Source organism: Perognathus longimembris, unplaced genomic scaffold (genome assembly GCF_023159225.1).
Source record: "Perognathus longimembris pacificus isolate PPM17 unplaced genomic scaffold, ASM2315922v1 HiC_scaffold_5229, whole genome shotgun sequence".
NCBI classification, from domain to species: domain Eukaryota; kingdom Metazoa; phylum Chordata; class Mammalia; order Rodentia; family Heteromyidae; genus Perognathus; species Perognathus longimembris.
In genome coordinates, this window is record NW_025960633.1 from 60,404 (window position 1) to 76,485 (window position 16,082).

A 16,082-nucleotide genomic window follows, 5' to 3' on the forward strand; every position below is an offset into this window, starting at 1 on the left:
GTGGCAAACTAGCTAAAGTCATTCAAAATACACCCAGCCCCTTCGACACTCGGCGGCAAAATAAACATGGGCAGAGAAAGCAAATTTTAATCACCACCAACCAACCAAAGGAGATGGCAGAGAAAGAAGAGAAATTGTTTAAATAACGTTGGCTTTGAAGGGGATTGTGATGAAGGTGTGCGCCACGCCCACCCTAGCACACACTATGGTTTAAAGCTCAGCCCTGGGCTGGGGATATAGCCTAGTGGCAAGAGTACCTGCCTCGGATACACGAGGCCCTAGGTTCAATTCCCCAGCACCACATATACAGAAAACGGCCAGAAGCGGCGCTGTGGCTCAGGTGGCGGAGTGCTAGCCTTGAGCGGGAAGAAGCCAGGGACAGTGCTCAGGCCCTGAGTCCAAGGCCCAGGACTGGCCAAAAAAACAAAAAACAAACAAACAGAAAAGCTCAGCCATGCTCAGGGCACTGGTCAGGGGGAGCCAAGAGTGAGGAATCATTGTGACCTTTACCCTGGAAGGGAAAGGAGGCTTGGGAGCAGACTGGCCGCTTGGTCACAGGATTAGGTGGCCCCATGCATCGCAAGGGGTCACCTAGGCCCCCAAATCAGAGGCCCAGGATGGAAACAATGACCTCCAGAGCTCTGGATGGTAGCACCTGGTCCCGGAGAGCATGTAGCCCGTGTCCAGACCGCCGCAGCAGCTCCCTGGCCCCTGGGCTCTCCAGGAGGAAGCTTTCCTGTCGTATGGCCAGGCAATGGAAGGCAATACTTCCCATGCTCCTTGTTTTGGGGGAACTGGATCCAACGTCACCTCCCAGCAGATGACAGCGTCCACTCTGAGCCAGGGTTGCAATGCTTACTGATGCATTTCATTCCAGCAACATAGACTGGCTTTTATGCAGCAGAGCACCCATTTCTAAAGTGATGAGACCCAGGTGGTGCTGGGGAGAGGAGATGATGGCCTAGCTGCCAGAGGACTGAGGACGGGCTGAGCTGGGTCTGAAGCGAGCCTGAGCCACGAGCCCTTGGGTGATTCAGACAGAGCCAACCCCTGCCTTGCTTTGGATCAAGCACTTTGATTCATGCTGTCTGTCACCACTGGCTCTCAGAATAAGCAGTCACCCGCCTGGACCGTGTTTCTAGCACGTGAGATGGACAGTGGTCTTGTGGGATGGGGGCATCTCACTGGAACATCCTCGTGAGGAGGGACAGGAGGCAGCGGCGGACACCACACAAGCAATCCGGCAGCACGGGCTCAGATGCAGCCACCGCCTCCCCTCTGGGATCCATTCTCTCCTCGGTGCAACCCGGCCCCTGCCTCCCGTCCTGCCCAGTCTTGGCCCTGGCAGAAGGGCTCGGGGTGTGCAGAGCTCCCCAGCGGGCTCTGGCTGGGGAAGTCCAGTGGTATGGTCCAGATCAAAGACCTCACCATGATTCGGCAACTAGGATTCTTCAATCTGGGAAGTCTGCAAATCTGAAGCAGGTTTGTATTGGAGCAAACAGAAACCACTGGGCTCTGAATCTTTGAGAATCTAAAAAAAACTCTAACAACAGTGCTCTGGTTCAGACCAGGAGGAGACAACGACCCTGGTGAACATGGTCTATGGCCTAAAGCCACGGGTGGCCCCTGACCCATGCCTTCTCCAAGCCTGCCATCCTTCCCTTGGACCTGCAGGGGAGGAAGTGGCGAAAGCAACCCCAAAAACGTGCTTCTGCTGTCAGTGGAGGTGGTGGCCACTGCCCAGTGCCTACCTCCCCTCCTCCAGCCCAGCCCAGAGGCCCCCAGCCCACAGGAGGAGGCCTGCCTGTGGGGAGACAGAAAAACAGAAAGGACGCTGCAACTCATGCTTGTAATGGAAGCTACTCAGGAGGGTGAGATCAGCGGACTGTGCCAGCCTGGGAAGTCTGTGAGACTCTTCTCTCCAAAAAAGAAGAGACAAGTAGAAAGAAGAAGAAATAGGACAGACAAATAAAAATCCCGAAGCAGAGCTGTGGCTCAAGTACTAAAGCACTCGCCTTGGGCCAAAGGCTACTGGTCAATGCCTAGGCCCTGAATTTAAGCCTCAGTAGTAGCCGAATGTGAGAGATGGGTAGAGGGAGGAAAGGAAGGGAAGAAGAAAAGAAGGAAGGAAGGAAGGAAGGAAGGAAGGAAGGAAGGAAGGAAGGAAGGAGGGAAGGAAGGAAGGAAGGGTGGTTGGAAGGAAGAAAAAGGAAGGAAGGAAGAAGGAAGGAAGGAAGGAAGGAAGGAAGGAGGGAAGGAAGGAAGGAAGGAGGAAGGATACTGAGAAGCACAAGCTTGTGAAAAGATCATTTCCCAAACTCCAGGGCCTGCACCCCAGCATGCCCCACAAGCTCCAAGTCCCCAGACATCTGTGTAAGGACCCTGGGGAGAGAGGCTTCCTCTTTGCTCCCCACTCCACACATTAAAGCTTAATGAAACGCCAGTAGCAGCAGAACCATCGCACGCACATGATTTCAGCTGAATTTGTTTAAAATACCAATAAATAATCAGGAAGGCACCAGAGGGGAGGGGAGCAGAGCAGACAGGAAGGAATGAGGAGATGTAGTGAGGTATGTAGACAGCCAGTCACCATTTCCTGGTTGTTCCCACTCTGACCCCAGTATACCATGAGGTGGCCCCTACCTGGCCTAGAGCTAGGGCCCTAGCAGGCACGGGTGCTTGTGTAGCTTTGAAGGGTCACACACAGCAAACTCAACACCAAACAGGGGCCTTCTCAGAAGATGGCGTAGGAGCAGCAGAGCCCTCCGACATCGCAATTTTACCACTCCAGAGACATTTTCAGTGTTAGAAGACAGCCCAGTAAGTAATAACATTGCAGGGATTCTGGTCAGGACGAAAACATCGACTTTGCTGGCCTGAAAACACAGATTTGAACTCCATGCCACATTCTGCTGCCATGCCAGTGCTGGTGCCTGCACAGTGCCCCACACCGTCCGCACCTAAAGCACACAGCAGCGACCAGGAGGAATGCATCCAGCTGGCAGCAGCAAATCACAGGCTGAGCATGGACAGCCTGAAATGCAGAGGAAGCGTGAGTAACACACAAAAGACATTCTAACACGTGCCCAAGAGCAGCTTCTGGAAGACAGCCCTTCCCCCACTGCCAGAACAAAGCGTCATATTTGACACTGGCATAGGGTCAGACCAGACTGGAACTAAAGCAGGCCTGGGGAAAGCGAGGACAAAGGGGCCATCTTTGAAAAGGGCAAGAGGGACTGACCAGTGAGAGCCAGCTCCGCCCAGGAGAATGAACCCTGCCCAGACCAGGGCTCACACACTCAGGTGAACTCAGCCAGATGTGCCCTGCCCTCCAGAATTCCTAAATTAAAACCAAAAGCGGGGAGCAGCTGCTGTCACAATGAACAACCAAATGGGAAAACAAATGTTTCCCGAGACAGAAAAACAGTCCCATCCCAGATGAAGCCAATTCCCAGCCCGAAATGGAGCTGAATTGCATAGCCATCTCTGGCCAGGAGGCCGCCCCGCCCAGAAGGGAGGAGCCTCCCCCAGGCAAGCAACTGTCAGCTGGGTAAACCAGGCCAGGGTTGGCCCGCCCTGCTGAGTCCACAGCCTATTCAGAGCCAGGCGTTAAATTTTTTAACCTTTTTTTTTTTTTTTTTAATTTTTTGCAATTTGGAAATGTGGTTGGGTTTTAACTTTCCATTTTTACCTCTTTTTTTCTTTTCAAGTTTTTGTGTTTGTGGTTGTTGTTCGATTTTCTGGCGTTTATTTTTAAATGATTTTTCTCTGTTTTGTGCATTTGTCTTCCAGTATTTTTTCTTTATTTCTCTCTTCACATTCTCTTTCTTTAAAAATTACTTTCTTATGAATAACACCTCCACTCTTTTCTGCTAATTCTCCATTTTCTCTAATTTTAACCTTGTTCTTTCTACTGATTCTACTGTCACCACATTTCCGCGTCACTGACACTAAACTAAAATTATCAACCTCCCCATACATTTTACTCTATTCTCTTTACTACCTCTAACTTACCCTCCTGACTTACTTCCAGGACCTCCAGATTCCATTGACCCCTGGTTATTGGATAGAAGGTATCCCTGCTCAATCTGAGTGAATCAAAGGGCTTCAAAGACAAAGCCAACCCATCCAAAAAGAACTTAATATAAGATCAAAAATTACTCATAGGGTTGTAACAGTAAATAAGTAACTACTGAATACACGGCTCAGGATTGGTTGTTATATCAAAGTTGTATTCTTTAGGAACACCAAATCTAATTGTATATATGGGTATACAAGGTATCTGTATATAATTGTGAACTTCTACGATATATACAACAGTGCTTGGTAAGGTCTGCTTTGGGTCTTAAACAGTGCTCACATGTGCTTGTAGATTGGCATTCCCAGTCCAAATGGGCAGAAGAAACACAAGAAAGATGGCAAACAATGGAGTCTCATCTCCCACTCAAAACAAACAGGAAGCAGAGCAGTCAATCAAAGACATAGAAGAGAACCCTCAAAATGATCTACAAAGTCTACTGATAAAAATTATAACTGAAAAGTTTGAATCTCTTCATTCATCTATACTAGAGCGTGAGGATTCAAAGCAAAAATTAATGGAGAATTTCATGGCCTCCACAAATAGAAAGATAAATGAACTAAAAGAGTCAAAAGAAAAGATAGTCACCCAGCTAAAAGATTTGAGAGACAGCACTCAAAAAAAAGTTAATGAAGTTAATGAAGTAAAGAAGTCCATGCAGGACCTAAGAGCAAGGACATGGAAATCAGCAGGAAAGACCAGTCAGAAGGAAAAGAGATTCAAAATCAAGTAGCTAGCCTACAGTCCCGACTAACTGAAGCAAAGGATTGAATCTCAGGAGCTGAAGATTCCCTAGAATCTATGGAGAAAGATAAAAAATCAATACAACTCTATTCCAATGAAGAAGGACATGGGAAAACCCAGCCAACATCAGAACACACCCTAACTAGGGGGTCTGGGAGGGAAGGGGAAAAGATCAGTGTTGATGGCCCACACCTGTGGGCTCAGCCTAGGGCAGGCAGAGACAACAGGTTCCCCTGGTCAAGGCCAATCTCACCTTCCCCAGAGACCCTGGCTCTAGCAATTCTTAACTGGCACTGTTTAATCTCAAGGCCAATCTGAACTTCCCCCAGAGACCTTGGCTCTAGCAATTCTTGACTATCACTGTTTAATATCTAGACCTTCCACCTTGGTTCAGGGAAATACTGCCAAGTATCCTCTCCATAACAACCTTTGTGAGAGCTCAGTTTCCAATCAATTTTAAGCCTATCTATCTATCTATCTATCTATCTATCTATCTATCTATCAATCTATCTCTAGTCACTTGTTCTGATATTTTCAAACTATGCAGGTATTTCTGTTATTAATACCATCATCTCTTTACTTCCTCTGTGATAATTCGAAAAAAACCTCTTGTTTCAAGTCTGCCAACAGTGTTATATTTTCTTCCTTTGGTGTCATTCTCTTCTGAGCCTTCTTTGTACCTTCATGTGTGTCGTATCATGTCTTTTTATCACCCTAGATCTCAGTTCACCTTCGCAATACACGGAGGCATCCCTGAGAAATGCCAAATCTTCTCTTTATCTTATTCTCAATCAGTTTGTCTACCTGTAGAAAAAAGAAAACTGGACATTAACTTGGAATTTCATTTCCACATCATGATAAGAACAATAAATGCCAGGCCTCATCTATGACCTGCACACACACCCCTGCTCTGTACTTTCATTGACCACACGTAGCACACATTGCCATATCTCTCATTCCCTCTGAATGGTGTATTATTCACTACAGTCCTTTTGTGGTTCAGTGTAGGTGCACTTCCACTTCCGTCTTTAGTAGTTAAAAGAATGCTGATGGTATTGGTGCTGAAGAAGACCCTCATGGGATAATAGTTCTCTTTTCCTCCAGTTTTGGGTGTTGATTTAGAATGCATGTTTTTTCAAGAGTCAAACTGGGCACTGGTAATTTGTATCCAAGTCAGTAGCTACTTTTAAATGTATACCTTTTTGAGAAGCACTTGGTTTTTAATCATTTGAAAATTCGTGGTACTCATGAGTTACAAGGTAATTAAATTTTATAGTATAATTGTTCGGTTGTAGGTATTTTGACTAACGTATATACATATGTAAGCAACAGAACCTAAGGCCCCGCTTCTATGGCTGTTTTCTGAATACGTTTCCTTATAGTGAATTGGACTGAGTATTTGTTTTGCTGGTGAAAGGTTCCCTCATTTTCTTAACATAGGATGATCTCTATGGGGCAGTTCAAAATATCATGGCTAACCACTGGGTGTCTGTCCCCAGCCACAGGGCAGTGGGAGTGGTCGCTTGGTGATGGTGAGGGCCTTCGTCTGCTCCTCTGTGGCATCCTACTGGGGCCTCCTCTCCTGACTTCTTCCTTGGCTTTGCACCCAGCAGTCTATTCTGGTTGTCTATAGTTATGCAACATGCCTCCCCGAACACTCTGGAACTCAGAGCAACCATTCTAATTGACCCAGGACACAAGCGTGCAACCAAGTAGGTCCTGACACGGTGGCACAGATCTGTTCCACAGGATGTAGGCTGGGGCCACTCAGCTGGGGCTCTTCCAACATGGCGCACTCACAAGGCTGACAAGGTGTGTTGGCCTTGGTTTCTGTCCACATGGGCATCTCCATGGGACTCCTTAAGCTTCCTATGCACCAGGGAGATGGGAACTGGAAGCTTCCAGACTCCTAAGTCCTGGCATTTGTGGCCCAGTTACTGCTACCATTTTGTATTGGCCATTGAGTTCCAGTGTTTGACCAGATTCAAGGAGGGTGGACGCCCTTCACCACGGTGATGTCGACCAGGCTGGGGCAGGCTGTCTTTAATCCTCATCTTGTCTCAGAGGACATGACCAGAGCCAGATTCTTGTGCTTTTGTGGCAGGTCTTGCTCCCTTCCACATGTGTGCTGGACCAAGAAATGTCAGAGACAATAGAGAAGTCTGAGAGTCAGTAGAGGAGCCCTAGATTGTTGAGGCTCGGAGCCAGGTGGTAGTAAGGGGCAACTGCCTTCTTTGTGGTAGCTGTTGGGCTGTTATGTGGCATTATGCAGCATTGTGATAATAGCTGACAGATACACCGAAGCCTGGGTAGAAGATAGTTTAATTTGTAGTGCTGCTAATTAATAATTAGTACAATATCAGTAAGATATTGTAAACTAGGAGTAATTCATATTACTTTGGTATTACCCGATTGAAATAGAATAAGGTCCTAATCTAGGCCTGGTAGATGAGTCTAGGGGAGGGAGTTACTGGGTGGAAGGGTAGAAAGGGTGGAGGGGAAAGGCCAAGGGAGAAAGGATACCAGGAAACAGGCTTAGTATTGGAAGCTGCTTGCATCTGGGTCTTCACATTGCAGCATGAGCCTTGTTCATTCTGCCTGACACACAGCCAAACCTACTCTTTGTTCTTGGCTGACTAGTTATGAACTGTGTGTAGCCATGCACACAGAAAGGACTCAGGACAAGGTACTGCTACTTTGCTCAATAACTACCATGTCACTCAATACCCTTTTACAGATTTAGACCATAAGCTTCACAGAGGCCAAGACTCCTCCTCGGGTCAGGAGCATCCTGGAGAAGAGACGCAAATAGAAGCCCAGGAGAAACCCTCAGGTCTGGCAAAAAGCCGTGTGCCACACGGTATTACCAGAGAGGCCACAGAGCAAGGAGGCCCAGCCACACTGGCTTGCTATTTGGAACATCTCCAGTTGGGTCCAGACCTTTTCTCTCCACCTATTTATTGTGCTGAATGGCAGAGATACAGACCTATCTGGAAGGAAGGCGTTGGGTTTCTAAGAACTGCAGTGTATTTGGTGGCAACTAGGTTCATTGCAGCACAACTCGTCATCGCTGAAACATGGAACCAACCTAGATGCCCCTCAGTAGATGAGTGGATCCGGAAATTGTGGTACATATACACAATGGCATTGTATGCCTCCATCAGAAGGAACGACACTACCATTCGTAAGGAAATGGAAGGACTTGGAAAAAATCATTCTAATGGAAGTGACCCAGACCCAAAAAATCATGGACTCTATGGTCGCCTTCATAGGGAATAGCAAGTACATAATAGGCCAGGCATGATAGAAGACCAAAATACCAGAATAGCTACACCCATAGGGATATATTAGAAGATGCCAAGTGAAATGAACCCCACGTTACGGAAACAAGAGTTATACCACTTTTTTCATTACTCTCAGCATGCCATGTGAACTCGTAGTATCCTTCCTTTTTTTTTCTCTCTTTTTCCTTGTCTGTTTGTTTGACTCAGTGGTTTGTCTAGTTTTGTTTCCCTTGCTGTGGCTGTACCCTTTCAACCACTGTACTACATCCAAGTACCCTGGATATTGTCTATATGGGTAATAAAACGGTGGAAGGGAGAGGCAATTCCAAAATCGAGAAACAAAGAATAAAAGGACAAACCCTTCAACATGCAACACTTAGAAGCCATTTGAGATGTGTGGACTGTGGATCAAAGCCAGCCTGGGAAACCTGTGAGACTCTTATCTCCAAAAAGAAGAGGTAAATCAAAAGAAGAAGTAACAGAAGAGACAAATAAAAAGCCTTAGAAGCAGAGCTGTGGCTCAAGCAGTAAAGCATACGCCTTGAGCAAAAGGCTACAGGTCAGTGCCAAGGCACTGAGTTCAAGCCCCAGTACTGGCAGAAAGTGAGAGATGGGTAGAGGGAGGGAAGGGAGGGAAGAAGGATGGAAGGAAGGAAGAAAGGAAGGAAGGAAGGAACAAAGGATGGAAGGAAGGAAGGAAGGAAGGAAGGAAGGAAGGAAGGAAGGAAGGAAGGAAACTGAGCAAATAGAAGCTTGTGAAAAGATCATTTCCCAAACTCCAGGGCCTGCACCCCAGCATGCCCCCGAAGCGCCAAGATCCCAGACACCCGTGTAAGGACCCTGGGGAGAGGGGCTTCCTGTTGCTCCCCACTCTACACGTTGAAGCTTAACGAAACGCCAGGAGCAGCAGAAACATCACATGCACATGATTTCAGCAAAATTTGTTTAAAACACCAATAAATAATCACGAAGGCAACAGAGGGGAGGGGAGGGGACGGGAGGGGAGCTGAGCAGAGCAGAGGAGAGCAGAGAGGAAGGAGTGAGGAGATGAGGTATGTAGACAGCCAGTCACCATTTCTTGGGTGTCCCAACTCGGATCCCCAAGATACCACTGAAGTGGCCCCTACCTGGCTCAGAGCTGGGGCCCTACCTGGCAGGGGAGCTCGGGTAGCTTTGGAGGGTCACAGACACCAAACTGGACAGTGCGTCCACCCCCACGGAGGACAGACACGCCTTGGGTTGACACCTCAATCCCAGCTTTGTTCCAACTCCAAAACTGGCTCAGAAATCTGGAAAAAGGACACCTGCTATTCAGCAAAAGTTGGGGTGCTGGTGGGTCTTCCCTTTCTGGAGTTGGAGCTTGGGCCTCCCTTCAGCCATGGCATGCATGTCTTCCCCAAGTTCAAAGGCACATGAAGTGGGCATGCATGCTCTGGGAGACTACCGCAAAAAGAGACGCACAGGAAAGGGGCTGTTGCTCCAGTCAGAGACACGTGGCCACAATCCTCCATTATATCCAGTTGGGTCCAGACCTTTTCAATCCACCTGTTTATTGCGCTGAATGGCAGAGATACCATCCTATCTGGAGAAAAAGGCGTTGGGCTGGTAAGAACTGCAGTGGGTTTGGTGGCAACTATGTTCATCATAGCACGAACTGTCATCCCTAAAACATGGAACCAACCTAGATGCCTTTCAGGAGATGAGTGGATCCGGAAAATGTGGTACATATAAAGAATGGAATTGTATGCCTCCATCAAAAAGAACGACTCTGCACCATTTGTAAGGAAATGGAAGCAATTGGAAAAAAATCACACTAAGTGAAGTGACCCAGACCCAAAGAAACATAAACCCTATGGTGTCCCTCATAGGGAATAGCTAGTACAAGAATAGGCCAGTCATGATAGAAGACCAAAATACCCCAATATCTACACCCATAGGACCATATAAGAAGATGCCAAGTGACATGAACCCCACGTTAGGGACACAAGAGTTATACCACTGTTGTAATTATTCTCAACATGCCATGTCAACTCATACTACTTTTTTTTCCCTGTTTCCTTGTCTGTTTGTTTTACTGAGTGGATTGTCTAGTTTTTTTTTTCTCTTGCTGTGGATGTACCCTTGCTACCAGTGTATTACGTCTGAGTACCCTGGATATTGTCTATGTGGGTAATAAAATGGGGTAAGGGAGAGGGAATACCAAAATTGAGAGACAAGGAACAAAAGGACAAACCATTCTAAATGCAGCACCTAGAAACCATTTGGTGTCAACCAACTGCACAACTCTTGGGGGACAGGGGAGGGGGAGGGGGAAATGAGGGAGAAGTTAACAAGTAGGACAAGAAATATACTCACTGCATTTCCTATGAATCTGTAATCCCTCTGTATCACACTTTGACAATAAAGGGAAACACAAAGAATTGCAGTGGAAGCAAAGTCCTTATACAGACTGCCCTTGCACCTGAGCAAGGCGGCCGGGGGCTCCTAGCGCCCCCTGGTGGTCACCACCATCAGGTACTCTGCCCTGCTGCCTAGGCCTAGAAGAATTCAGCCATGAACTGAGCCAACTCTACCAGCCAGTAGGGTTCAAAAGCAGACTTTAACCTGAATCATAGCTGGGATTTCCCTTGTCTCCATGCCCGGAGGGACAGAGTTCTTATACCCATCACCTAGAACACATGACCCAGTCCTCACTTCTCAAGTTTTGCTGACCACCACCTCACCTCCCAGCGGCTCCTATCCTCACCCAGGATTTCCATCTGTCGCCTGACCAGGCCTCATATCTGCCAGTGGTGTCACCAGGCAGCAGGGGTCCGCAGGGCTCCCGTGCCCTTCCTCCTCGGCCTGAGCAAAGGGGTTACAGAGAAGCTGATTATGGACACAGAGAAATATGTTATACCCTGAGTGTAGGCAGGAGATAGACTGAGCATCCTAGAGGAATGACTTCCGACCCATGCACATTTTTGGTTCAACTCTTTGCCAGGGACTCTGGTGGAGACCCGGGTGCCTCTGAAAGCACAGGACCAGGGTGACCGGGTGGCTGCCTGCTGTCCAGTCTGTTAGGCTCTAGCGGGGAAATCACTGTGGCATGCTGCCACCTGGTGGCAGCTTCATGTTGCAGCTGTGGAAGGTGAACCTGTAGCAAGTCTGGGTCTTGTCTGGGGACATGCGGCAGAGAGGGAGATGTTCACAACAGAGCAAAGCTCGGCCCAGGAGTGGAGACAGGAGCTTCATAGAGAAGTGCTAGAAGAAAGGGAATTCCAGACACCAAGAGACCACGTGGAGTGCTGGGAGCTTCCTGGGGACCTGAACCCCTGAAGAGCCATGGTGTAGGTAAACTCCTAGCATCCTCAAGACATGTGTTTATGTGGGAGTTATGTCATCCTGATTTTTCCCATAAGGAGTTGAGGCTCCAACAGGCCTCATCCACCTCATCAGACCCCTGGATAGCCCGGCTCCGTGATATATGGGGTTCTGCACACATTGCTCCCGGATTGCACACTTTTGCTTCAGGGAGACCTGTTAAGTGGGTTCCAAGGGAACATGGCAGGCTGAGGACACTAACTCGACAGGAAGCCTAAACCCAGCCTCTGCTCACCACCATTCCTTAGCCTTGGAATAAATCCAGCACCCATTTATGCTAAAAGTCCTGGAAAAACTGGGATTCCAGAGAACACTCCTGAATATAATAAAGGCAGTCTATGACAAATCAAAAGCAAGCATAATTCTAAATGGTGAAAAACTGAAGCCATTTCCTTTAAAATTGGGAGCAAGACAGGGATGTCCACTCTCCCCCTTCTCTTCAACATAGTGCTAGAATTCCTAGCCACAGCAATTAGGCAAGAAGAAAATATAAACGGGATCCAAATAGGAAAAGATGAAGTTAAACTTTCTCTCTTCGCAGACGACATGATCCTATACCTAAAGGGCCCCATAGACTCTACTCCCAAGCTACTAGAGCTGATCCAAAACTTTGGCAAAGTTGCAGGATATAAAATAAACCCTCAAAAATCAATGGCATTTCTATATGCTAATGACCCAAACGCCAAGGCTGAAGTCAGGAAAGCAACTCCTGTTGCAATAGCCTCAAAAAACATAAAATACATAGGAATAACCTTAACCAAAGAAGTGAAAGACCTCTATAATGAGAATGTTAAAAACGTGAAAAATGACATTAAGGCAGAACTAAGGAAATGGAAACACCACCCATGCTCCTGGATTGGGAGGATTAATATAATCAAAATAGCAATGATGCCAAAGGGTATCTACAAATTCAATGCAATACCCATTAATATCCCAACACCACTTTTTTTTAAATGAAATAGAGTAAGCAATCCAGAAATTCATATGCAACAATAAAAGATCTGAATAGCAAAACAATTCTAACCAGAAAGAACAGTGCTGGAGGAATTACAATACCAAACTTCAAGTTGTATTATAAAGCTATACTAATAAAAACAGCTTGGCATTGGTACTGGAACAGGCCTGAAGACCAATGGAACAAAATTGAAGACCCAGAAATGAACTCACAGTCTATGCCTACGTAATCTTTGATAAAGGAGCTAAAAAAAATAGTCTGGAAGAAAGATAGCCTCTTTAACAAATGGTGCTGCCAGAACTGGTTCAACACCTGCAACAAACTAAAACTAGATCCTTATATATCACCCTGCACCAAAATCAATTTCAAATGCACCAAAGACCTCGAAATTAAAACACATACCCTGAAAACACTAAAGGAAGGAGTAGGAGAAAGACACGGGCTTCTTAGCACAGGACGGAGCTTCCTCAACAAACACCCACATATGCGACAAATCAAAGAAAGGATGGACAAATGGGACTGCATCAAACGGCAGAGCTTCTGCAGGGCAAAGGACATAACTCGCAAGATAAACAGAAAGCCCACAGATTGGGAAAAGATCTTTACCACCTATATAATGGACAAATGCTTCATATCTAAAATATATGCAGAACTAGACAAATTACATTCCTCCAAAACAAAACCGCAAAGAACCAATAGCCCTCTCAACAAGTGGGCTAAAGACTTCAAAAGGGACTTCTCTGATGAGGAAATGAGAATGACCAAGAGACATATGAAAAAGTGCTTTACATCACTGGCCATAAAAGAAATGCAAATCAAAACCACATTGAGATTCCATCTCACCCCAGTAAGAACGTCCTATAAACAGAAAACTAACAATAACAAATATTGAAAGGGATGTGGCAAAAAGGGAACCCTACTTCATTTTGGGTGGTAATGTAAACTGGTTCAGCCACTCTGGAAAGCAGTATGGAGATTCCTAGCAAGGCGAAACATAGAGCGCCCCTATGACCCAGCAGCCCCACGTTTGGACATCTACACAAAAGACCACAAACAAGAACACACTAAAGCCACCAGCACAACAATGATCATTGCAGCACAGTTTGTCATAGCTAGAATTTGGAACCAACCCAGAGGCCCCTCAGTAGACGAATGGATCAGGAAAATGTGGTACATATACACAGTGGAATTTTATGCCTCTATCAGAAAGAATGACATTGCCCCATTCTTAAGGAAATGGAAGGACTTGCAATAAAATTATATGAAGTGATGTGAGGCAGACCCAAAGAAACATGGAGTCTATTGTCTACCTCATAGGGAACAATTAGCACAGGTTTAGGCTAGTCACAGCAGAGGCTCACAAGAGCCCAATAGCTATGCCCTTATGAACACATAAGATGATGGTAAGTGAAAAGAACTCCATGTTATGGAAACGACTGTTATATTACTGTTGTCATTATATTCAACATGCAATGTGAAACCGTACCTTCTATTATTGATGATCCTCTTGTAACCCCTTCCTGTGGAGGTTGTACCTGCACTATCTCTGTATCTTATCTGAGTACATTGGAAACCGTGTATACTGGTATGAGAACTAGGAAACTGAAAGGGAATACCAAAATCAAGAGACATAGGGTAAAAAGACAAATGATTACAAATGCAATACTTGCAAAACTGTATAAATCTACTGGTATAAATCTACTTGGTATAAATCTACTGAACAACTCATGGGGAAAAAAGAAAGTGGGAGGGGGAAGGGGGAATGAGAGAGGAGGTAACAAACAGTTCAAGAAATGTATCCAATGCCCAACGTATGAAACTGTAACCTCCCTGTGTATCAGAATGACAATAAAAATTTTAAAAAAAGAAAAACACCATACACGCCGGAACAATAAAATATCTCTGTTTTAATTCACTTTGATTCAGATCATTGTAAATATTCAACAATAAATACACTAGCAGGGTTTGAGAGTGGCAAACTAGCTGAAGTCATTGAAAATACAGCCAGACCCATCGACACTCGGCAGCGAAATAAACATGAGGAGAGAAAGCAAATTTTAAATCACCACAAACCAACCAAAGGAGACGGCAGAGAAAGAAGAGAAACTATTCAATGAACTTTGGCTTTGAAGGGGATTGTGCTGAAGGTGTGTGCCACGCCCACCCTAGCACACACGAAGGTTTAAAGCTCAGCCCTGCTCAGGGCCCTGGGCAGGGGGCAGCCAAGAGTGAGGAATCGTCCTGACCTTTACCCTGGAAAGAAAAGGAGGCTTGGGAGCAGGCTGGCCACTTGGTCACAATGTTAAGCAGCCCCATGCATGGCAAGGGGTAACCTAGGCCCCCAAATCAGGGCCCAGGAGGACACAATGACCAGAGCTCTGGAGGGTGGCAGCGGGTCATGGAGAGCACGTAGCCAGCGTCCAGCCCTCCGCAGCTGCTCCCTGGCCCCTGGGCTCCTCCAGAAGAAGCTTTCCCATCCTGTGGACAGGCGACAGAAGGAGCTAGATACCATGCTCCTTGTTTCGGGGGACCTGGATCCAACGTCACCTCCCAGCAGATGAGAGGGTCCCCTCACAGGCAGGGATGCAACGCTTACTGATGCATTTCATTCCGGCCACACAGACTGGCTTTTATGGAGCAGAGCACCCGTTGCTACTGGGATGAGACCCAAGTGGTGCTTGGAAGAGGAGATGATGGCCTAGCTGCCAAAGGACTGTGGAAGGGCTGAGCTGGGTCCGGGGAGAGCCTGAGCCATGAGCCCCTGGGTGATTCAGAAAGAGCCCTGCCCTGCTTTGGATCAAGCGCTTTAATTCATGCTGTCTATCACCACTGGGTCTCAGAACAAGCTGTCGCCCGCCTGGACCCTGTTTCTACTGTGTGAGATGGACAGTGGGCTTGTGGGCTGGGGGTATCTCACTGGAACATCCTCATGAAGAGGGACAGGAGGCAGCGGCGGACACCACACAAGCAATCCGGGCAGCATGGGCTCAGATGCAGCCACTGCCTACCTTCTGGGATCCATTCCCTCCTCAGTGCAACCAGGCCCCTGCTGCTCTCCCCTCCCAGACTCAGCCCTGCCTGAAGGGCTAGGGACAAGCAGAGCTCTCCAGCCGGAGTCTCGCCATGGAAGACCAGAGGTATGGTCCAGATCAAAGACCTCACCATGATTCGGCAGCTAGGAGTCTTCAGTCTGGGAAGACTGCAAAGCTGAAGCAGGTTTGTATTGGAGCAAACAGAAACCACTGGGCTCTGAATCTTTGAGAATCTAAAAAAAAGCTCTAACAACAGGACTCCGGTTCAGACTCAGGAGGAGCCAACCATGCTGATGAACATGGTCTATGGGCTGAAGCCATGCTGGGCCCCTGACCCAGGCCTCCTCCAAGCCCACCATCCTTCCTTGGGGCCTGCAAGGGGCGAAGTGGCGAAAGCAACCCCATCAATAAGTCCTTTTGCTGTCACTGGAGGTGGTGGCCACTGCCCAGTGCCTACCTCCCCCTCCTCTGGCCCAACCCCGAGGCACCCACCCACAGGAGGAGGCCTGCCTGTGAGGAGACAGACAAACAGAAAGGACGCCACCACCCATGCCTGTAACCGAAGCTATTCAGGAGGCTGAGAGCTGCGGACTGTGGTTCAAAGCCAGCCTGGGTAGTCTGGAGAC

At 47.3% G+C, this 16,082-nt stretch overlaps 1 long non-coding RNA gene across 1 annotated transcript; it reads left to right on the plus strand.

Annotated features, from left to right (window-relative positions):
- The first annotated feature begins 579 nt into the window (after positions 1-579).
- LOC125345030 lies at positions 580-14,871 on the plus strand. The gene is made up of 3 exons (XR_007209691.1): positions 580-648; positions 5,043-5,049; positions 14,817-14,871. It is a non-coding gene; the product is annotated as an uncharacterized LOC125345030 (long non-coding RNA).
- The last annotated feature ends 1,211 nt before the right edge of the window (positions 14,872-16,082 follow it).